Raw genomic sequence first — 23,601 nt, forward strand, 5'->3', positions numbered from 1 at the left:
TGTGCGCGTGCGTGCGTGCGTGTGTGGCTGCAGGAGACATAATGGGGTTAAGTTGGGAGGGAAGGAAGATGGTGTAAATTCAAACTGAGACAGGCTGCTAATGAAGCTAATTAAATCAGAGGAAAGTCAATTAAAAATGTGTGTGTGTCTGCTGCACAGATTTGGTGAGGCTAAGTGGCAGAACAGGGGTGTCTTTGGGAATCATTAGATTTTTTTTTTCATGTTTACTCTCCCACATACTGACACCACCAAGTCAAAATGTCGATTTAACCGACATTTAAATGTATTCACTCATATTTTCAAAGAATTCTTCAGTCTATTTCAGTGCAAGACTTGTTTCTACAAATAAAATCCAGAGTAAACAACCGTCACTGATCAGAAGACAGAGTTAACCTGATGATTTCAGTAAAAAACATTGTCAATCCATTTAGATTTTGTAAACAGTTTGTCATGGCATTGTTTTGCCATCACTTGGACAAATTGAAAAAGATAAACATGAAGTTTTGCTCAAAAAGTTGGTTTGTCAGTTCTGGTCAGATGAGATGAAAATGTAACTTTTTAGTCAACGTGGATTTATATGACAGAAAACACATCACACCCTGAACACACATCCCTGTGGTGGAACATGGTGTTGGCTGCATCATGCCTTGGGAATACCTTTCAGCAGGGTCGTGGATTGAGGTAAGTATAGGCGATACTTGACGATAACATAACAGCTACAATAGGACGGTTTGTATCAAAGCATATTCATCCGTTAAGACTTAAAATCTGATGTTCACAAATGGCTTCAGTCCCATTTAACTGAGACTAATTTGTTCAGAAGAAGCTACAGACCTGCAAAGTAAAAAAAAGGTATTTTCCTTTTCATAGTTTTTTAATTTACAGCCTTCAAATCGTCTTCAGTCAGCCATGGGACTCTTCAGAGCGATTCGCTCCCCCGCCGCCAGATTCTCCCTGTGCCTCCGCTGCTGCCTTGACCTATCTGACCCCGCTCAATGACCTTTGACCTCTTCCCACATGATAAGTGTCTGCGACCTTTGACCTGTTTGGATAATTAAAGAGGCATGACCTCTGGGAGACTGCATTGGAAATGTGTCGTTGATGATTAGTATGTCAGTTTGAGGTAAGAGGGCGGAAATAAACCGTTTTCTTTCTTCTTTTGGTATGAATGTTTTTTATGTTGCTTTTTTACTTTGTTATTTTTGCCACTTTAACCAGTTGAAAATGTTTTCTGTTTGGATCTGAAATGTGATCTGATCCACTGTGGTTTCTGTGCAGCCGTTCAGAATCCCCTGTGGGACTGATGACCTTTTCACATTTTATCCACGGTTATTAATGGTCAGAAACCCAATTATTTCAATACTACAACGTTTTAATGGCAATAAAATGCAAAAAGAAATATTCTGTGGTAAATAAAAACCAATAAATATCAGCAGGAGAGGAAATTAACATGTTTTCTTTGATTAAACCTATATAGGTGAGGATTTAATATTTGTAAAGAAGATTTGTTGAGATTAAATGTTTTCAGGCTAAATGAAACTTTGGTTTTGGGGAGATTTGTTTGGTTATCCATAACTCCCTGTTTTCCCAGGGTATTCATAAATATGATGTGGCAAAGAGAAGCAATAGGTTAATGCTTTTTGGGTTTAGATTTTTTTTTTGGTATCTGAAAAATGAGCTGTTTCAAAAACCTTCTGATTATTAAGTGACATTCCACAGACACTACACTATTGCCTAGCAACCCCAGCCAAGCCCGGCACCGTTACCTAGCAACCCAAGCAGAACTCCACCACATTTAGTCAGCTGGTTTTCAATTTGTATTCAATTCACTTCAGCAATTCTTTATTGATCCTAAAGGAAAACGAAATGTTGTAGCTCATTAATTCAAGAATCTTCAGGAATTATGTGTTAAATCCTGTAACAGTATGTGTTACAGTTAATTGTTTCCTATGTGCTGTACAATGGCTGCTGGAAAAAACTGTTTTTTTTTTGTTGTTTTTTTTTTTTTTTTTTTCCTATGTGCTGTACAATGGCTGCTGGAAAAAACTGTTTTTTTTTTGTTGTTTTTTTTTTTTTTTTTGTTAAAATATCAACAACCTGAAACCATTTGTTGGATTCCTGTTGGTTGTACAGGAGGCTCCACTTCTGCTTTTCAAATGTGTGCGGTTGTATGATTGTGCATCTGTTTGCAGCCATTTTCATGTGTGAATGTAAATGCCGAGTTGGGCAGCGTGGCCAACAGCAACTTATTTGGATTTAGGAGACCCTAAAACAGCTCATTCTGACTAAAATCTCATTATCTAAGAATGATTTTGTGCACAAAAAATGTAATGAACATGTGTTATCTGAACTTGTTCAAGGAAGGATAATAAGTCACCTTTAAGAGGTGAACCTATTTGTTTTCACTCAATTAGACCAAAACTGAGCTTCTTTGCTACAGACATTCCAGGCAAAACCCAGGTATTTGCAAAACCCAGTGCACAAAGTAGCAAAAGCTATTTTCATAAAAGTTATTTGATGATGAAAAAATTACCTCAAATTATTTTTTCTAATTTTCTGTGGAGGTGTATGTTATTTATTAGCAGCAGTCAGACTGCACTGCCTCCATATACAAGGAGAGAGATCCTCTGCTGGACTCTTTAGCAGAACGTCATGGTGACAAATGGGGCAATTCAATTTAATTAAACAATTTCTGATACTGAAAACTGCTGTTCCACAACCTGAAGTATTTAGATGCAGCATTCCTGATTTACACTAAATGCATCTCTGATTTTATGCAGCTGGTCAGCACTGCCGCCTCACTAAAGAATGAGGTTTAATCTTTGCAGAAGGAGATGCAGAAAACTGGAATTATCCAAATGAAAGGGATAATCATTATTTGATATGCATCAGTCTGAGAAAAGAAAAGATCAAAAACATATTTTTTCAAAAGACTGAAAGATAAAACTGGTGAAAGATGGTTAACAGTGAAGTCTCAATGTTTTTCAACATTAAAGAACTGAATCTGATGCAGAGAAAGAAGAGCAGTACAATCTCCAAAGATGAAAAACACAGATCTTCAGGAGAAGGTTACTTAATCTGCTACCACTTTACTTTCATATCAGTAAAAATTTAAATGCTTGTTTATTAAACCATTAGGGACACGCTTTGTGATTTTTAAACAAGTTAGTACCTGCATATATCGTCACAAATATATGTATATATAATCATCACAGGTACAGGAGCATCTCAGTAAGTTAGAGAGATAATTGGATTACTTGGATAATTTGATGTATTCGAGTGGAAAGAAAAAGTCAGATGGAAAATGTGCAAAAGGAGCAGAGATGGTAGCAGCACTGCAATGAGTGAGAAATTTTATTTCATGGACTCTTTCTAAGTCAACATGTTTATTGCTGTTTCCAAATATCATGAATTTTGTCTCATCTAAATGTAGTGGTGATTTTTATTGTTCAGTGTTTGAGTTTTTTCATCTGATGTGACCACCTCAGAGTTGTCTCCAGGACAGAAGATACTAGTATCATCTGCAAAAATAATGTATTTTAACAAGTCTGACACTTTGAATATTTAATTTATATACAAATTAAACAATTTGGGGCTGAACACTCATCCCTGTGGCACCCCACAAGTTATTTTTTAACAACATTACCTATTTACAAACTGTTTACTTTGTCCAGTGTAGCTTTTAAGTTAGTTTAATGGAACCCACTAATTCAACAGCTTTCAAGCTTTTTTAGACACACTAAAATAGCATGATTGATTCCAATCAACAAATCAAGGTAGATCAATATCGACTGGTTTCACTGCAAAACTTTACCAAGTATCTTTGGTAAAGTTTCTAGTCCAAATATTTGAAATAACATAAAACTAACTTTTCAGCAAGATATACACTGAAAAAAGAAAACTGATCCAACATTTAAACAAAACTGTGAATTTACTACAACTTGTTAATTAAGTTATGTTAAACAAATGTAAATAAAGTAAGTTTTATAAATTTAACTGAATTATAAGGCAAGGTAATTTTATTAATATAGCACATTGTCAGTAAGAAGACAATTCAAAGTGCTTTACATGAATTAAAAGGAAATACAAACAAAATAATAAACCAAAGGAAAGAGCAAAAGAAGAAAAAGAATCTAATAATGTTGATCTAAAGTGTATAAACTAAATACAAATTAAATTCACTCCGTTTTTTCTTTCAGTTGGAGCTCCATTCTCTTTTTTCAGTGTAGGAGCTTCTGTTAAGTAAATAATTCATTAACATTGATTTAAAGAAAGACATAGCTCCACTGGCACTTATAACAAGTCATTTCTCCCATGTTATAATAAAACTAATACTTTTTTTTTATTAATATTAAGGAATTATTTACTTAAAATAAGCTCCTATTGGTTGCTGAAGGTCAAAGACATTTACACTAGACACTACACCAAAAACACTTGGTAAGATTTTACGTTTTTGCAGTGTTCACGATGTGCATCAATTGCAAATTTCCCTTTTATCAATGCTGTCTATGATTTCTTCTCTAACTGCATCAATGATGCTGATGTTAATCTGTTTTCTCTGAAACCATGTTGACAGTTTTACTCCTGTAATAATGCAGTGTGATGCTTATTTTCCATCTTCTCTCATTAAAAGTTTATTGTTTCCCTTAAAAACTTCACCTGACCGGTTTGGCCGGATGGAAACATGCAGACGGTTTCCAAGGGGAGGATCGCGTTGGAGACGGTAACCTCAGGTCACCGGGTTAACCTCACTAAGCTGTAATTCATCTGACATTTTCACATGCGCTTAATTGCCACTCATTCTATAATAGAGCACATTGTGCTCATAATGGCAGGAAATGTCAAGTCAGCTTTTAAAGGGGAGGATCTCTGCAAATTGCTTTGCTTTTAGATGAAAATATACACCTCCGTCCTCAGACGGGGCTCCGAGGCGGCTGTCGGCTGTGTTGACACGTGTGATTTTTCTACCTGATTCGTCGGAGCAGAGGTTGAGCATGCTGCAGCTTTATTGGCGACATTTTGCATGCACCTCTGTCAGCGCAAAACATATAATTTACCACACACTCTCATTTAAAGGTGAGGGCCGCTGGCTGAGTTAGATTAACGGGAGTTTTATTATTTTCCACGTTGTCTGATGTTCTCTGCAACACTTGAAGTCACCTTTTGAAGCGTTTTTCAAACTTTTTGACACTTTGATTAATACGAAGAGTGATGCTAAAGATGGGAAAGGACAAAGAAATTATGATAATAAACACTTGGCCATCCTGCACTCCTGTTCTGTAAGAGATGTAATTAAAGACTGCCTCTTTGTGAAGTGGAGTGACTCATGCCTGTTTTAAAAGTTCTGCTTAATGCGTTTCTTAATCGTTTTTTTAATACCTGTCTTGGGTTACAAGAAGCAATACTTTCCATCTATTTCAAAGCGTAACAAAAATGCTGTGAGTTAAAGCAATCAAAATACCTCAAAAACTGCTCAAAGATCACCTTGAAAGACAAGAAACAACCCAAGAAGCAACGCGTGGAACACAAAGAAATTATTAGGACTCTGCCAGGAAGAAAAGAGAAGAAAGGTGAAAAAGGAGGGGAGTAAATGACATTTGGGGGCCACCTTGGCCACCTGATTGTTCCAAAATGAGAGCAATGACCGACCCAAGAACGAAGAGAGAGAAAAATCAATACAGTGCAATTAAACACAAAGCAAGCCTCAGTGGAGTTGAAGGGAATTTGTTATTTATTAAATCCACTCCCCCACAAAAAAAGCCCATAACTCCCTTCAGTCTGTAATGCATGAGCTGGCCCTTCGTCTTGTGTCCTCTCTCCAGGTAATCTGACCTTTAGTGGTTCAGACCGGACTGAAAGGAGAGCGGGGAAGTCTGGAGTGTTCTCGCCCTTTGATCCAAAAACTGAGAACTGAAACGTTTTCTAAACCTCAGAGGCTACATGCTGAGCTTTTTTCAAATCTAATTTTTAAAAAGAAACATGTATTTTTAGTAAATAAATTTTACTCTTTGCATTTTTTCAAAGACAGTTGTTGTTTAGGGAGCCAAACATGACTCAAGGGAAGTAGATATTATAATAAAAAAAAACTGAAATCAAAGCAGAAATACAGGAAACAAGAAGCTAAAAATACACACAATGCAAAAACATCAAACCTTACCAAGTATTTTTGGTCAGTTTTCTAGTGTAAATATCTTAGTACATTTGAAATAAAGCAAAACTAAATTACAAATAACTTTTCAGCAAAATATAAGAGCTTGTTGTAAATCAATAATTCCCTAATAATGATGAAAAAGTTCTAGACAACTATTTTTCCAATTATTGATGTCTTTGAGATGGACTCACGTAAAAATGATTTGGACCTGAAATGAAGTCAATTTCAAACCTGCTTCTACTTTTTACAACTTCAATAAACACAAACATTTACAGAGAAAACCAATTTAATAACTTTCATACGTTTTATTTCTAAACAGTCCATAAAAGAAGCACACAGTGTTAAAGTGTGCCTTAAAAAACAAAACAATAGATTTGGTTAATGCATGTACACTGCAAAAACACAAAATATTACCTAGTATTGTTGTCTTGTTTTCGTGCAAATATCTTAGTGCACTTGAAATAAGACAAATCTAACTTACAAGTAACTTTTCAGCAGGATATATACAACCATACATCTTTGAAAAGCAGAAGTGGAGCCTCCTGCACAACCAACAAAAAAGCAGCGAATGGTTTCTGGATGTTAAGTCGCTACAAAACACTTTTCCAGCGGCCATTGTACAGCACAGACAGCGGTAAAGCCAGCTGACCAAACATGCTGGAGATCTGCTTGTGTTGCAAGGTAACGGGTGAGGGCTGGGCTGGGGTTTCTAGGTAACGGTAAGATATTTGTGTTAGAATCTGAACAAAAAATACTAATTGTGTGTTTTTATTGACGTTTCACTGTGGAGTTGATCTACTGTGACATTTTTCCAACATGCTCATCTGACCTGAACGCCTTCTTCTACATGTTTTCTATGTTTCCTGCAGAACTTGAGGCAAACTACTGACATGGCTTCCTCTGGTTTTCCTTTTTAAATTATTACTTCAAAAGCCGGATCTGTTGTCAGGTTTATATGGAGATTCAATTACATCTGGGTGGAATCAATTCACTAATTATGTGGCTGAAGATAATCCATTGCACGGGATTTCAATCAGTAAAGACGCTAACTGTAAAGGTGTGCTACAGTTTTCAGATTTTCTTAGTAAATAAATATCAAAGTTCATGGTTGTAAAACCTGAAAAAGTTCAGAAGGTATTTATGTTTTTGCAGGAACCATTTCTGCATGCTCTGGCTTCATACATGACCCTTTGTTTCACAAAGAAAATTCACAGTTTAGCTCTTTTTCCCTCCACACAAAGCACTTTGAATCTTGAATTTTCTCTCATCTGTCTGTATTTTGCAGCTGTCTTTGTGTCTGAGCAGAATGCATCTTCGAAGTGAAAAGCTATGAGAGAAATGTGGGAGTTTATGTGACGTGCAAACATTTCTAAGGATAATTAAGCTTCCAAAGTAAAGTGACATTGATAGAATGCCGCCTGTGCTTTGAAAGCTGCTTGTTTAGAGGACGTTTCATTCTCCACAGCACAGTCCTATCAAACTGAGGCTGACTCTAACAAAGCCAACTCTATTTCTAAATGATAAAAAGAAGTCACTAAAAAGGGTGAAAATATTTTTCTTAAATGTTTTCATTAAGGAGGAATTCTTCAGATTAAAAGAAATTCCTGAAATGTCTGGGGAGGAGGAGGGAGAACCCAAGGTTGTTTCTGGCCGAACCAACGAAGGTTTAATCACTATCTGTCTTTGTTTTACCTCTCCAGTCAAGTTGCCTTGTTAAGCCCTCGTCCAGCAGTACAATGGATCACCTCTGCCTCTTCTCCCCCGTCAGTGGTGACCTTCGGTGGGTTTCTGATGCAGCGGGACGTCACAGAGCAGCAGTGGGGACCCTGTTCTTCAGCCGCCGCGCATCTATCACGCAAACAAACGGCTGCTTCCTTGAGCGGCGACGCAGGAATACATCAAACTCCAGCGTAGCAGCGGGTCACTGAGGCAGCTGTTCTGCCGAGTGCAGCAACAAAAGGTTGCCGATCTACACTGTGTCATGGGTAGCGCAACTTTCACAAGAAAAGTTCAACAGAAACATGCACTTTATATTCGTGAGAAAAGGCCCAAATTTCATAGAGTTCAGCTTTTGTTGCCAAGTTTTAAAGGGACAGTTTTATGAGAAATAAAATCATGTTTTAATGTGATTTCCTCATCAAAAACATACCTGGAGTGTTGCCTTGACTCTTTCATGCATGTTTGAGAAATCCTTTAATCTCCCTGGCAACCATTCAACTGTGCAAAACGTCTGGTTGGACCTAGCCCCGCCTTTGAGACGCAGCCCAATTGGGTGTAAACCCACCCAATCTGGCAACCCTGCTAGGTCCGCCCCTGCAGATATTATATAAGTGAAGTAAACATAAACGAGGTGGGATCCCTGACATTCCTCAGCCCTTGCGGTCTCTCAGTTAGCCTCACAACCCCTCCGTTCAGCCGGGGGCTGATAAACTTCCCATGATGCCTCGTATGATTAATGTTGTTTAGCAGAATTGAATTAAGGTTAAGAGAGACATGGCTGCAGCGGGGGGCGGTCAGAGGGGAGGGACGGGGGCAGCGTGGGGTTGAAGGTAGTAGCAAGTGAGGTAAATAACTTCTTTAGAAGAAATATACGACGGCCCCTCCTCTGCGCCCTCGCCGCCATGCCAAGTAATTACTCGCCCCGGCCTCCTGTAATAATTCCTATTACAAGCAGAACGGAAGAGTCGGTAACTCAGCGCACGGGACAAGGTGAAGGCAAGGCCACAGAGCAGCGGATCAATATTTCATTTACTCACCCTGCCTCGCCATCCCAGCCGCAGATCAAATGCAGAGAGAGAGAGACGGAGAGAGGGAGAGAGAAAGAGAGAAAGAAAAAGAGAGAGAGAGAGGAAACAGGGAAGGAGGAAGAGAAGAAACAAGGTTCCACTGAAAACAGCCACACCAGGTTTGTGATTTCCTCTGGGTTTAGGGAGGGGGGAGGAGGGCAGGTGTGTGTGTGTGTGTGCGTGTGTGTGTGTGTGTGTGTGCCTGTGTGTAAATGTTTGAAGTTTCTCCCAAATCCCCGTCTACACAGACAAACTTACATAAAGTAATTTAATTTCTCGTTTAGCGCTGCATTTCTCTTTTAATTTTGAAAGTTAGATTAGATCTGTTAGCGGCGATGCTGCTAGAAACAAGATGGCCGACCCTTCAGCTCAGGTATCGGAAAATAAATCTGAGCAAAAGGAAGAGGGCTGAAAACACCATCCATCCATCCATCCATCCATCCATCCGTCCATCCGTCCATCCATCCATCCATCCATCCATCCATCCGTCTGTCCGTCCATCCATCCATCCGTGTGCCTAAAAACATTGTGTGCTGGTTTTTATCTGTTTATAGACCAAAAAACATGTAAATGTAACTACATTGGGTTTTTACAGTGTTTTGGGAAAGTTGTGTTCCTTAATTGAACTTGTAAAAAGTAGCAGCAGCTTTAAAATTTGTATACATTTTATATTTAAATGCATTTTTTATTGTTTTTCATCAGTGTAACAACACAGGACACAGTCATTACCAACAATATATCTCCAGGAAATAAAGAAAAGGAAACATATCTGTGTCTAAATATGGAGTACGGGAACAAATTTCCCCTTTTTATCCAGTTTCCAATGTATTTATATTCAGGCAGTGTTTTTTTTCAGCTTGGCTTCATATTTTTGATCTGGAGGAGAGACTGGGGTGGTTTTCTGCTGTCGGGTCTGATCACCTCAGTGTTGGGTGTGTTGTTTGTTCTGACCTGTTTCTCCACCCCAGCACATTTGTAGCGAGTGGCAGTTTGAGCTACCGAGGACTTCCTGTCAGCCACTGACCCCTCTCATCAGCGAGGCGTTTCCGTTCACTGAGCTGCCACTCTGCTTGGCTTTTGTTTGGCGTCAACTCCAGTGATTATTGAGCTGAAAACGCAAAAAAAAATAAAAAAATAAAAGCAACAAATGTTTCAGAAACACTAAGAACAGCTGATATGAGCTGAAATCTGAGCTATTGAGTTACTTTTATTTATACCCTCATTCTGGTTCGTTTGATGCAGTTGAAGCTGCAGTAAAGTCTTTTTTTTTTAGACATTTTTCACAAACATCCGGCACACAAATAGTTCCAAACAGTTCTGACCCAAAACCTTTAAGTGTTATGTTAGAACGGTGACGATGAAGAGGAGTTTCATTTCGCAGCATCACAGAGCTATTATGCGTCCTTGAACAGGTCAGGAAAGGTTTATGGGCGATACAAAACATGTTCATTACAGTTCTTACACAAAATCATTCTTACATAGTGAGATTTTAGTCTGTTTTAGGGCCTCTGTCACTTTAAATGCAAATAAGTTGCTGCTGGCCACGTTTACAGTCACACGTGAAAATGGCTGCAAACAGAAGCCTTGCAACAACTGTGCATCCTTGAAAAGTAGAAGTGGAGCCTACTGCACAACCAGCAACAGTTTTTTTAAGTGCTTGGATTGTTTCCAGAAGTGGTTGAGACCAAAATGGAAGAACAAAAACATGAAAAATATTAATTTTGCATAACGAGTCGCCTTTAAACAAAGCTAAGCACACCATCGGTGATTTCTCCTCGTGTTTTTGAGGTCTGATGACTGGTTTGATCCCTAACGTTGTTTCTACACAAATCACAAACTGAAGATCTCAAAGACATTCTCCATCCAGACCCTGAGGACCCGGATGGAGCCTTTCCAAGCCGGCCGCCTCTAACAAGATCAGACCCAGCCCTTTTGAATTCTATTACCCCACCACTCTATTACATTACATCTCCATTTATGGACCTTAAGCAGCTCCGAGCACGGCTGGGGCTTCGACCTTGTCAAAGAGGAGAAACTTTGACAAGATCAAGTAAAGACAGAGGGAGGAGAAAATATGGAATAAAAAATATCTGACAAAAAGGCCGAACTGTAGCAAGTGTTTGAGAAGACAGGGAGAGCTGAACGAGCAAAGAGAGAAGGGAAAGAAAGGGAAAATAGAAAATCAATAAGCCAGGAGAGTGGAAGGATGAAGATTGAAGGTTGATGTGGATGGGATTTGGAGGCTGGGGAGGAGGTGCCATTTAGGGGAGATTGGGAAAGAGCTCCGGGCTCAGATGCTGATGGCCGCTGCCGAATGTCTATTGATGAAAGGGACTTGAGATGGTGGGAAGAGAAAGGAGCTCTCAGAGGCGAACAGAAAAAAAAACCTCTCAGGTGACACAGCTTTCATCTGAAACTGCAGCTGGCTCTGACCTCTATTGTTTTATTTCTTCTAAACTTGAGAGATTCTTCTTGAACAAACACTTATTTTTGTAATTGCTTGACATTCTTGACATTGACTTTTGCAACTTTGCAGGGGAATAAACAAAACTCTCATGCAGGTCAGGTAAAAACACTGAAATACACATTATTTTAACCTTGTCAGATCTTCTGCAGAACAAACATACAGGAAAAACATGCAGCTCTTAACCCACAGGTTGTAACACTTAGAAAATAAATGTTCTTTACATATTTGCTAAAACGGTCACCATGTTGTGGTAATCTGTGAAAAAAATAAATCTCCTCCACCTTCCTGACCTACTATTACTGTCTGAGGAAATTCATCGTTCCTGGTCAAAAACAACCAATCAGAACCAGGAGGCGGGTCTCAGCGCTGTCAATCAAATCACAGATAAAATGTACATCAGGGTTTAAGACATTTATGTTACAAATAATTCATACCCATGGCAGACCCTGATGTTTTCCAAAATTCACTTCATTTTTCGTCAAAATTATCAAAATATTTGAATTTTGAACACAGATCTGAATCTGTGAGCACGGTGGTGGCAGCAACATGGTGTGGGAATGTGTTTCTTCAACAAGGGGAAAGAATCTGGTAGGACTTAGTTACAGCTGTGTTTCCATTAAAAATATATGCAAAACTCTGTCAAAATTTTCACAATTGTGGTTTTTCCGTTTAATAAGAACACCATCCTCCTACCACTTCCTGTCTTCTTCTTCGATGTTTTCGCCAGTAGTAACACCAGTTGTTGATCATGTGACTCATGTGACAATACAAATTTGCAGCTCATTTTTAAGGATTTTACTTGTAAAAAATATTGGTAACACTTTATTTGAAGGGGGTGAATAAGACTGTCATGACACTGTCATAAACATGTCATAACACCTATCATGAACATCAATAAGCCTTTATGAATATTTATGACTGTTGTCATAAAGTGTCATTCGGTAAATTATGACACTTTTAATACAAAGTTGCATTATTCTTTATGACAACTTGACATTAACTAAGAAATCATTACTGATATAAATTTGTTATAAAAGTTTTACTGATTGCACTTTAAAAGTTAGGTAACTTTATGTTATTAAAGGTAAAGTTTAAACAGTAATGATTTCCTGGTTAATGTCAAGTTGTCATAACAAAGACATTTTGAATAATGTCAACTTTGTATTAAAAGTGTCATAATTTACCGAATGATGCTTTATGACAACAGTTATAAATATTCATGAAGGCTTATTCATGTTTATGACAGGTGTTATGTCATGTTTATGACAGTGTCATGTCAGTATTATTCAACCCCCTTCAAATAAAGTGCTACCAAAATATTTAACCTGACAATTACGCACTGATCTCTGATTCTTTATCCCGTAAAATCCCAATAAAATATTTTGAGATTTGTAGTTGTGACATAAAAAATGCTTTAGCAAAGCGTTGCTTGATAATGTTGCGATTAAATTGTCAGTTTCTCTTCCTTCCCAAAACACTTTGATGTTGTAAACGATAATTTATTGGAGGAGTCGTAACGCAGCAGCTCTTTTTGTTGGTTCTCTGCTTGTCTGCAGGCCAGTAAAGAGACTCGTATGAATTACTCCCCATTTGTTGGAACGAGTTATTGTAAATGCATCAGTTTGTGATGATGATGCATTTCCCCTCCGTCAGTCCACGAAATGACTACAACTCTCATTTGGCTCTCATATTACATCTCTAGAAAGCTTACCAGAGCTCAGGGCGTGCATTACTTACAAACTAATGTACCCACCAGGCCCAGATACGCTATCGCCGTGCCCTAATGTTCCCGGCTGCTCCATAACACGGCCATTATTTCCCAAATAACGGATGTTCTCTCATCATGTTTGGTAACAAAGGGATGTGCAGGCGAATAAACACCAACACAAATTGTTGATTTTCCATTCGACTCCATCTCAGCCTCCATCCATCATTTGCCTCTCAGGCTTTCTACATTTCTGAGGAGGACCTAATGAATATTTCCCTTTGAGTAGGGGGAGCGTAAAACAAACATGAGCCTGGATCTCCCTTCCCTTTTCGTGTTTCCTCGGAGGAGAGAATGTGAGACGCATTTAAAGCCCTGTGAGACAGAAGCTCATCCAGCATTTTGGCATCAGCGCTGCTTCTTCTCCCCCAACCAAATCCACTTCAGTCCTCTGATCATCACGGTAAACAGTTGTGGCAGAGACGCAGAGATGCTGGCTGTCGGTGCGCCCCGAAGAGTGAGACTGCTTGTTTTATGTTCTGGGGGAAAAAAATAACCATTATAATTTTCAATTGACCCTTTGCAACTACGTCACTTAATCATTCGAGGCGCCATGACGGACGTCAGAAGTGAGGGACGGGAAAACTGCGACTAAAGTTGTTTTTCATCGTTGTTTTTGCCTGTTTATTTATGGCTTCTACTTGTTTGAGTAAAACTATTTGTGAATGTAACAAGCTCCTGTTTCTTGGTGAAAAATTACTTATTTGTTATTTTTGTCTTATTTGACGAGTATTAAGATATTTGCACTAGAAACTAGACTAAAAATACTTGGTAACATTTTGAGTTTTTGAGGTATTTGTTCAAAATCTACGACTAAGTTCAAATTCCAACTGATGACTTTCCCTTTGCTTTATACCAGGGGTGTCCAATGTGTGGCCCAGGGGCCATTTTTGGCCCTTGAACTGATGTTGTGTGGCCCCCAACTGCAGTTAAAGAATGCCACAAAATTTGTTTCTTGAACTTTTTATTTTTAATCAGGGTAAAATATTTCAGACATAATTTTCTTACAATGCAAACTAATGATTTTTTTTTATATTCAAGTTTTTAAATAAGTAGAACCATGATTATTTAGAGACCTTTACTGAAAAGCCCTGAAAACAACTTTTATGTGATTTATCAAACTTGGCTAAATATAGCAAACATTTTGAAAGAAAGTGACCCAAATCTTACATTTAGATAAATTTGTTCAATCGAGCCTCTCAAAATGTAAGAACTAGGTGTCTTTTTTTAAACACAGTAAACGTTAAAAATCTTTTTTACATTTTGGATCTGGAATGAAAAACATTCCTGTCCTATAATAAATAAATAAACCAGACGTGCTTGATTTCTGTTTTCTTGACTTCTTGGCTCAGGAATACTTTTGATGTGATGATTTTGACCCACATGACAAAAAGTTTGGCCACCCCTGCTTTATGCTCTGCACAGAAACAGTTTGTTTTCCTAAATTTCCTACTAAACTTGTACCAGAACAAATGTTTTGCAGGACTAAAAGAATCAGCAGTCAGTGGGTTACGTCATAAACAAGAATCTTATGTCAGTTTATTTTTATTTCAGGACAAACGGCTCTGATTTGTGTCCAGATATTCAGTCGGCTTGCAGCTCAGCATAAATCCAGCTCATGTTTACTCTCTGCTTCTGCCTTTGTTGGATCTTTGCGTTGGTTGGCGTCTCTCATGGAGCAGCAACTCCTATCAAACGCGGGGAAGATTAACCGGGGGAGCGAGAACTTCATCCTGGGTTTCTGCCGGGCACAGATGGCACACGCAGCGAGGCCGGGAGCCCGAGGCGGGAGCTGGTGAGGAGAATCAGAGGGATGCAGCCGCACTGATGCGGCTGTCTGGGGAGAGGAGCCCCCTGGCCGCTGACGGTCCATCCAAATGGAGGCAATTTTACAGCCCCTCCAGGGAACGGCTTGCAAATGTACCCGCTCCATCCTGCCTTACTTGCATGCCTCCGTCTCGCCCATGTGATGCATGAAGGAAGCCTAACGGGAACGAGTGCGAGGGGGTGGGGTTTGTTTGGTGGAGGCAATCTCTGTGTGTCCTTTGAAGCTTGTCTTATAGCATTTTTCTGTCAGGTTTCTCTCCAGGGACATGCAGCAGATATGGTTCTGGAAGGCAGCCATACGCTCAAAAAAAGAAAAAAAAAACCTGGAGACGCTCGGCATTACGATGTACCTGTGGCAGCAACAGGGGAACATGCCTTTACAGAGCGTAGCTAAAGTAAAAACCCATGTTGTCCAAGAAAGGAGTGGAAATATTACCCAGAACCTGGATAAACAAAAACATTTTATCCCATTTTTGACTTCATCAACTTTTTGTTGCATTGTTGAATTTATTTAGTTATTCAACTTTTTATTTCCTGTTTTTTTGTTCTTGCATGCATAACTTTTAGTTACTTAATTTGATCATTGCTGCAGTTTCGAAGCTTCTGCCTCACTCAGCTCCTTCAGACTAGCCAGAAGTAATTAGCAAAGACCTGGTGGAGCTGCTGAACTCCTAGGAGCTACTTCTCAGTAAAACGCTGGTAAAAACATTGTTAAAGAGTTACTAGCGGAGCGGTGCTGTGATGACTTTCTGAAGGCGGAGCTTCAGAAAGAGCCAGAGTTTTAAAGAGACAGAGACCCAATCTCAAAGCGTTAAGTTACGAAGTCAGATTTCTTTAGTCATATATACAGCAGTCTTATAACAACTCAAGGAAGCTTAGTTACTTTATTGTGCTATAAAGTGGAACTGTGTGGCTGGAAAACACATAATACTGTCCCTTTAAATTACAATTTAACTGCTTAAATAAACAATTTTAAGATTTAACCTAAAACCTTTCAAGAAAATCTTCATCTGCCAAATGTAAGGTTGAGCTAACGTCAGTTTAGCTGAATTTTTAAAGTAAGTTCAAAGAACTAGGAAAATAGGAGCTGAATTCCCAAAACCAATCTGTTATCAATCAGACAGAATCAGTGGGAACGTCTGCAGGACGTTGGGTTTAAACCCTCCAAATAGACCGCAGTATGTTTTTGTGTATTTCTGCACAGGTCTCCAGTCAAAAGCCTATCTTTAGCCTGCTGCGTGATTGTGGCAGAGCTCTGCAGGCCTTGTTTAGTCCCCCAGTGCAGAACTAATGTGCTTCAGATCAATAGCAGCTCGGAGGCTGGGCTGAGATCAAGTCTGGCCTTTGGGAACAGTAACACAGACACCGTGTTCCCTCTGCAGCAGAGACAACCACGCTCTGGGTGTTGCTGCGCAGCTTAAAACTCCTCTGAAATAAATGGAAATGCAGTGAATATGGCTGTTTTTGTGACATATTTTCTCCGCGCTGATTGTCTTTTCTTCTTCCATATTCCAAGAGGCAATTCATGTCCATATTCCTCAAGCTCAGTCAGCATTAAACAGCCTTATCTGCGGCTGCCGCGTGTTCGGCACGTCAGAGATGATTGTTTTCGGAGGACATCACAGGCAGATAGCCAGATACAGCCATATGCCGACGCCTTGTCACTCCTCAGAGTGGCAGCATATGCGTTCACTCCGTGTTATCAGGCGAGAGATTGATTTCTGCGTCCATCTTGTTTGCCCTTCCCTTTTGTGTTTCAGAGCTCAATTTGGAGAGCCGTGTGATGTATCGATGCGCACCGCCTGAATTACCCCACTAACAGATGCAAGCGCACAAAAAAAAACATCTTGCAGATGTTACAGAACCACACAGACTCAAGGTTCAACAGAAAACCGACACATTGGGCTTCTATTTCCTCAGCTTTTATTTGCTTTCCTGCAGAAGTCAATCAGGGTTGACAGATATGATTAACAGTTTCCAGCCCAAACATAAAATAAAAAACAGCCCTAATCTAGTGCCATCCATATAAATATATATATTAGGGCTGAAACGATTAATTGTGATTAATCAATTACTGAAATAACCATTAACTAATTTTGTAACTGATTGTCAACTGAAGTACAAGCTCAACATTTATTTTCTCTCCTACAAAAAACAATCAAGGTTGCCAGATCTGATTGACAGTTTCTAGGCCAAATACAATGAAATTAATTGGGTTAATCGTGATTAATAAAATAATCATAAACTAATTTTGTAATCAATTAATCGCTAACTAGTGTATACAGTTAAAAAAGGCCATTTGCTGAAAAAAAAACATTTTCAGAACAGTAATTAACTCAAAACTGTGCAAAAAATATACATTTTGCATATATATATATAAAAAAAACATTTGTTTGTAAATATGTTTTACCCAAAACTCCTCAAGTGGAATAGTTTTAGCTTCCTATGGTTCAGCTTTACTAAAGGAGTGATATGTAATTGCATTTTTGGGCAATAAAATGTTTGTTTTCTTATTTAAAAAAGGAACTGAATTCCTTTTTTATTTGCATCGTTTAACGTACTTCTGGTATTGTGTTAAAAAGGCTGATAAATGAAAACACTAGTACATTGTGACCTGATTAACCAATGACTAATCATTGCTGGTATCACATTATCCAGATTCTGAACATATCAAAATAAATTAACAAATTTAATATGTGGAATAACACAGCATTTTATAAAAGCTTTTGTACTTTTCTGCCACACAATGACAATTATTTCAAATGAATTTTCCTCTTAATACTTTCTAAAAACCCACCAAATGTTCTGAAAAGCAGCCCAAATTTTAACCAGACCAAAACAGTTTTTTTGCCAAATGTTTTCAAAAGTTGGCCAAATGAGCAGAAACTCACCCACTGAAGACAATAAAACACACATCTGCTGTCCTCTGGTGTTATGTACACTTCTGACTCCTACATGTGCAAGAAAACTTAAGCAAAAAAATAACGGCAAAATAATAAATCGAAGTATTGATGTTTTTGATTATGGCACTCGACAAAATGTAATGTTTATTCTGAAATTGGTGACTGTAAGTTGTAATTGTGACTTTATGTTTCTGTGTTTTAATGATGTAAAGCATTTTGAACAGCCTTGTTGCTGAAATGTTATACAAATAAACTTGATCGAAAGCGCAGTTACAGTAACACACCACAGGAGGGGGCTAGAAATGGCGCCCACTGAACACTAAAGGGTATGTTTCAATATAGTCATTAAACGTTATAGTTACGCTTAAAATAACTGTCAAGTGTCACCGTAACATTTAAGAATATATCGTGAACAATACCTACTCTAGTTTACAACAAAAAAAGAGATATTTACAAAGAAAATACCGAAAAAGCACCAGTAGCGTTTCCAACGGCAGTAATGTGAGGGAGAGGAAGTCACGTACGCACAAAACTGGATCTTCAAAATAAAAGCTCAAAAGATAAAATTCACAGATTTTAAGAAAGTAAAATAAATCAAACTTGTTATTTAACAAAGTGCATTTTAACTCTTACACAGAGGGTGGTGGGGGAGGTTATGTCCTTCCTTTTGTGATGGCCAGCTGTTGCTGTTCAGAGCACGTCTCGCTCAGATGGTAACGTTTGTCAACCAACTTCTGACTGCGACAGCACTAACTAGATCAAGCCACTGCAAAATAAGATGTCAATGGTGACTAATATGAAGGAAGTATTCGCCTTGTGGCGAGGCTTTTTGCCTTACAAACGCATTTATCACAGCGCAACGCAATAAATGAACTAACGCCATCACTCCCGGCAGCAGAAGCCCGACGTCTCCATGAATACACCCACACAAACACACACTCCCTTTACCCATTCTCCCTCCATAAACGCAGGCCTTTATTTCATTACCTCGGCGGGCCGTTTGTAGGCCTCAATGCTGCACATCTAATTAAGAAACTTGCTTAATTAAAAAAGGAGCAATAAGCCCTTAATGGTGACTAAAAATAATGACTGTGTCAGCGAGGGAGCCTGTAATGACCAAATGAAAAACTTATGCATTGTACACAAAACCAAGCAACCTCCTTTCCCAGAACCCTCAGTTGTTGTTTGGTCATGAGGACAAATGGGACAGTTAGTGGCAGTAATAGATGTGGCTGTAAAAGCCGGCGCGGCTGTATTAGCTCTGCTCTCTCAGTCATCAAGAGCCGAGCACAATATCAGCCACTAAAGGCCTTGAGGAGAGGAGGCACGTCTCCAGCATACAGAGGAGCATCCAGATAAATGCCAGCGGGCCACAGTCAGTTATCTCCCGTGTAACGTTTTCTGACTATTATTATGCAAATCCTTCCCTCTGTGTTGTGCTGATCGGGGAGTTCAGTGGTGTCAGATGGGGGCTAATATTGTCAATTGTTGGATTTTTGATGCTAATTGTCAAACATTTGACCCTGTCCCCTTGAAACCGGAGAAATAACTGAAAAACAAAAAGGACCTGTACGTTTAATAGCAGCGTTTCAGAGATTACAGCCTAATGCAATTTCATTCTGATTATCCTAATTACATGTACATGTATGCGGAGAACTCACGCAATGCCAGTAAAATCCTTGACTAATACGAACAATACTGGTCATCTTTACTTTCTGATTTATCTGTTGACCTTCAAAGGGGACCTACTTTGCAAAATTCATATTTTGTACGTATTTGTACTTCCATTTGAGTATCTACTGCTTCTAAAAACGCCCCAAACTCTTAAAAATAACACTCAACAGGTTTTTGGCAAGAAATTTATGTTTTTGGTGTGTGGAAAAAGAACCATTTCAAAAACCTCCTGAATGCAAGTCACAACTGCAGGCACTGACTGTTACCTAGCAACCCCAGTCAAGCGCAGCCCGTTACCTAGCAACCCAAGCTGAGTTCCAGGACAGTTGGTGCAGTGTTTTGTTGTTGACTTACCATTCACAAACCACTTGCTGCATTCTGGTTGATTGTGCAGGAGGCTCTACTACTGCTTTTCAAAGATGTATCATTGTATAACTGCAAATTTGTTTGCAACTATTTTCATGTACAAGCGTAAAGGTAGAGTTGGGGGCGTGGCCAGCAGCAGCTTACATGGATTTAAAGTTACAGACGTCCTAAAAGCTCGTTCCAAAAGGAGATCAAAACAGGCGGAACTGAGCAGACTAAAGCCTGAAGCTTGAAAGTACAAATAAATATATATATTTATACATAATTCCACAGAATAAAAACCAATAGTTATCAATTTAATGTCTAAATTGAGTTTTATTTTAATGAGACTATGCTTCTTTCATAAAAAATGTGAACACTCATCTTGACATCAGAGGTTATTAGAATATTTGATTCCTGGTTCAGACCCAAATATCCAACATCAAACCAACAACCACTGGTTGGTTGGAGGAAAGGTGTTCAAATGTTTTAATTTATTTAGCTTTGTCTCATTTTCTACATCTCAAAACCATGTTGTTGTTTTTTTTAACAAATGTGTAAATGTTTTACATCTACTTGTCTTCAAGTTTGTATGTAATAGGTTGTCATCTACGTGATGCTAAATTTACAGCTAATAGCTCTTTGGGAATTGTTTAATCGAAGCCTAAATAATTCATTATTATTGGTGAAAAATGCTAGTTCAGTTTTTCACTTGTTACAAGACATTTTTCTGATGTTACAAGTGAAATAACCTGCCAGTGGAACTCAAACTTTTTCATCAATAGTACAGAATTATTGATTTAAATCAAACTCATATGTCTTGCTGAAGTTACTTGTGAATTTTGTCTTATTTCAGGTGTGCTAAGATACTTGCAGAAAAAATATACCAGAAATACGTGGTAACACAACACACAACTTTATCTTTTTGGCTCTGTCTTAAATAAATGACAAATAGATTCTAAATTTAAATAGTCTATGTGTCATAGACTGTTATAAAACAAATTATCTCCTGATACATAAAACCGTTTAAATTAAATACGACATTTTAGTTTCTTGGTAGAAAAAATTAAGATTACAGCCAAGAACTGGTCTTTACTAGATCATCCATTGAAGAAAAGCCATTATAACTTGGGAAGGTGCCATAACTTTTGCTTTAAGCTGTGTGCAGTTTAACTACCAGGCAGCTTGGCTCTGAAATGCATGTAAATACCTTCATGAATGCTAATAGCACATTTACAATACAAAGCAGCACAGCGAAGAGGATGAAGGAGCTCAAGCATCATGCGTTTGCTGCAGAGCATATGGTTACACGGGGCTGTAAATTTTCCTCACACGAGGCCAGCGACGCTGTTGCGATGTGACCCAGCAAGTGAGGAGAATTAGAGGAAGACGAGCTGGAACAAGATGAAGTCAAGGACGAGCGGAAACAACTCGCAGCTTAGCTGAGCAGGTAAGGATGTAAACAGTTAATCGACTTATGATTAACTGTTGATTGCTGACTTTTCAGATTAAAATTAGTTCCAATCGAGTGCCTATTAACGTCCACTTAGACCAGGGGTGGGCAATCCTGGTCCTCGAGGGCCGGTGTCCTGCATCTCTTGGATGTCTCCCTGGTCTAACACACTTGAATCCAACAGCTGAATCACCTCCTCAGTGCAGTCAGGCTCTCCAGAGTCCTGCTAACGACCTCATTATTTGACTCAGGTGTGTTGAAGTTGAGACACATCTAAAAGTTGCAGGAGACCCTCCAGGCCTGGAGTTGCCCACCCCTGACTTAGACCTTCTCTTGTTGTCGTTTGACCGCCATCCAGCAGAGGGCGACGCTCATCATCCTTAAGTGGAACCAGACAGCGGACACAGAAACAAAGATGGCAGCAGAGAAATGGCAGCAGGAATGGCAAAAATCTCTAAAGGAAAAGCTGTAGAGCCGTTCTCCAAAGTCTTGCAGCTCTAATTAGATCAAACATTGCTCTGCAAAGTAAACTATACACAAATACACACCGCACCTTTCAGATTTTATCAAACAAACAAAAAATACATTTACAGCATCATTTATCTTCCACTTCACATTTATGTGCTACTTTATGTCGGTAAAGTCCCACTACATCTTGAAAGATGTCAATTGTATTGTGAGAAATGAAAAGTTGCAGAGTTCATAAATTTCCAGAACATTTGTATGATTAAATTTGAATTAGCCATTTTATTTTTGGGATTTTGTGGCACTGTTGGCCTTTATCTGACAGCAACCCAGCAGGAGGAGAATAAAAATAAAATAATAATAATTAAATGATTATCACAGGGTGGGTAATGAGGGTTCCTAACAGAGTTGATTTCCTTTAGAAGTCTCAGATAAATTAATCACTTATATTTGGACTTTCTGGACTTAAATGTGCTTTTTCTTTAGAATTAAACCATTTTAAACAAATGTAATCAAGTTCTTACTTTAATGCCTTCTATTTTTTAGATATATTTTTATTAATTCTCATTGAAAGACCATCCAAATCTGTCTGAGTTGCATAATAATTTAATTAAATCAGAATCTTATTGTTTTGGATTTAACATAAACTAGCAAGCTGAATTAAAATCGGAAAAAATATTTTCAAATACAGATTTAAGTTGTGAATATAAATGTCCCTCAATTTTTTTGTCCCTTCTTGACAGGGCTGCACAAAATCAGTCCACGGCCCAGAAATGGCTCCTGAGCCACAGTTTGAATCGCCCTGGCTTATCCACTCAGATAATCTTCTTTTTTCATGGCTTCAGAAACACTTTCATTCTTATCTCTAGAAAAAGGTTGTTTTTCTTTATATTTGTTGTTTATTGTTGTGTATCACTTAAATATCTAATCCACAAAAAATGAAACTGCAGTTCTATAAAAACAAAAAGAAACAAATCCTAAATTAATTACGTCTTCTTCTGTGTAAATAAAGAGAATCAGGGTGGAGCCAGAACCAGTAATGAGCAAAATAAAACTGAGAAAAAAACAAGTTCGGAAGATAACCAACATTTCTGTGAGATAATTATTCTGAGTCAAAGCTGAACCTGGTTTTTGTGAGCGTGTCACTGCTGGAGTAAATGAGCCAGAACAGATGACAGATCTGCAGCCGATGATAAAAAGAAACAGTCCGACCTTAACGAGGGGAAATAAAAAGAACAACAGCGCTAACACGTTGCATCTGTAAATTAAATGCTCACACCTTTCAGCTGAAATGTCCTGCATGGTTAAAACTCAGGGATTCCCCACTGTGCTGGACGTAAACTGTGATAAAATTCATCTTTTATACATGTTTATTTTGTTTGTTTATCCTGTTGATAGCAAAGCAAAGATATTTGACATCTGACAGGGTGAAGAAAATATGGGATTCAATCATTAATGTCCCATAAAATGGTTAAAAACTGCCAATTTAAAGATATTTTTCTTTTTATTTGCTTTCTTTCTTGTGACATGTTGTAGTTCTGACTTGGTTTTGGTAAATTACTACCCAACAGAATAAAAAGAAAAACTCCTTACAGAATCCGGAAAAACAGGTTTGGCATTGAAAACATAAGGAATAAAATATAAACAATCATCAAATTAACAGAAAATGAGAGCAGGAATGAAACAGTCTGAGTTAATAACGAGGAATATTTTTTCTTAGTATATTCTCTGGATTATTTGGCTGTGAAAAAAAAGAATAGTTTAG

At 38.4% G+C, this 23,601-nt stretch overlaps 1 long non-coding RNA gene across 1 annotated transcript; it reads right to left on the reverse strand.

Annotated features, from left to right (window-relative positions):
• Nucleotides 1-9,705: 9,705 nt before the first annotated feature.
• On the reverse strand, nucleotides 9,706-18,800 carry LOC107836959 (uncharacterized). Its single transcript, XR_001662929.1, has 2 exons — nucleotides 17,888-18,800; nucleotides 9,706-10,045 (listed from the first exon to the last, which is right to left on the reverse strand). It is a non-coding gene; the product is annotated as an uncharacterized LOC107836959 (long non-coding RNA).
• Between the last annotated feature and the right edge of the window lie 4,801 nt (nucleotides 18,801-23,601).

This window comes from Poecilia formosa, unplaced genomic scaffold (genome assembly GCF_000485575.1).
Source record: "Poecilia formosa unplaced genomic scaffold, Poecilia_formosa-5.1.2 Scaffold99, whole genome shotgun sequence".
Taxonomy (NCBI): Eukaryota; Metazoa; Chordata; class Actinopteri; order Cyprinodontiformes; family Poeciliidae; genus Poecilia; species Poecilia formosa.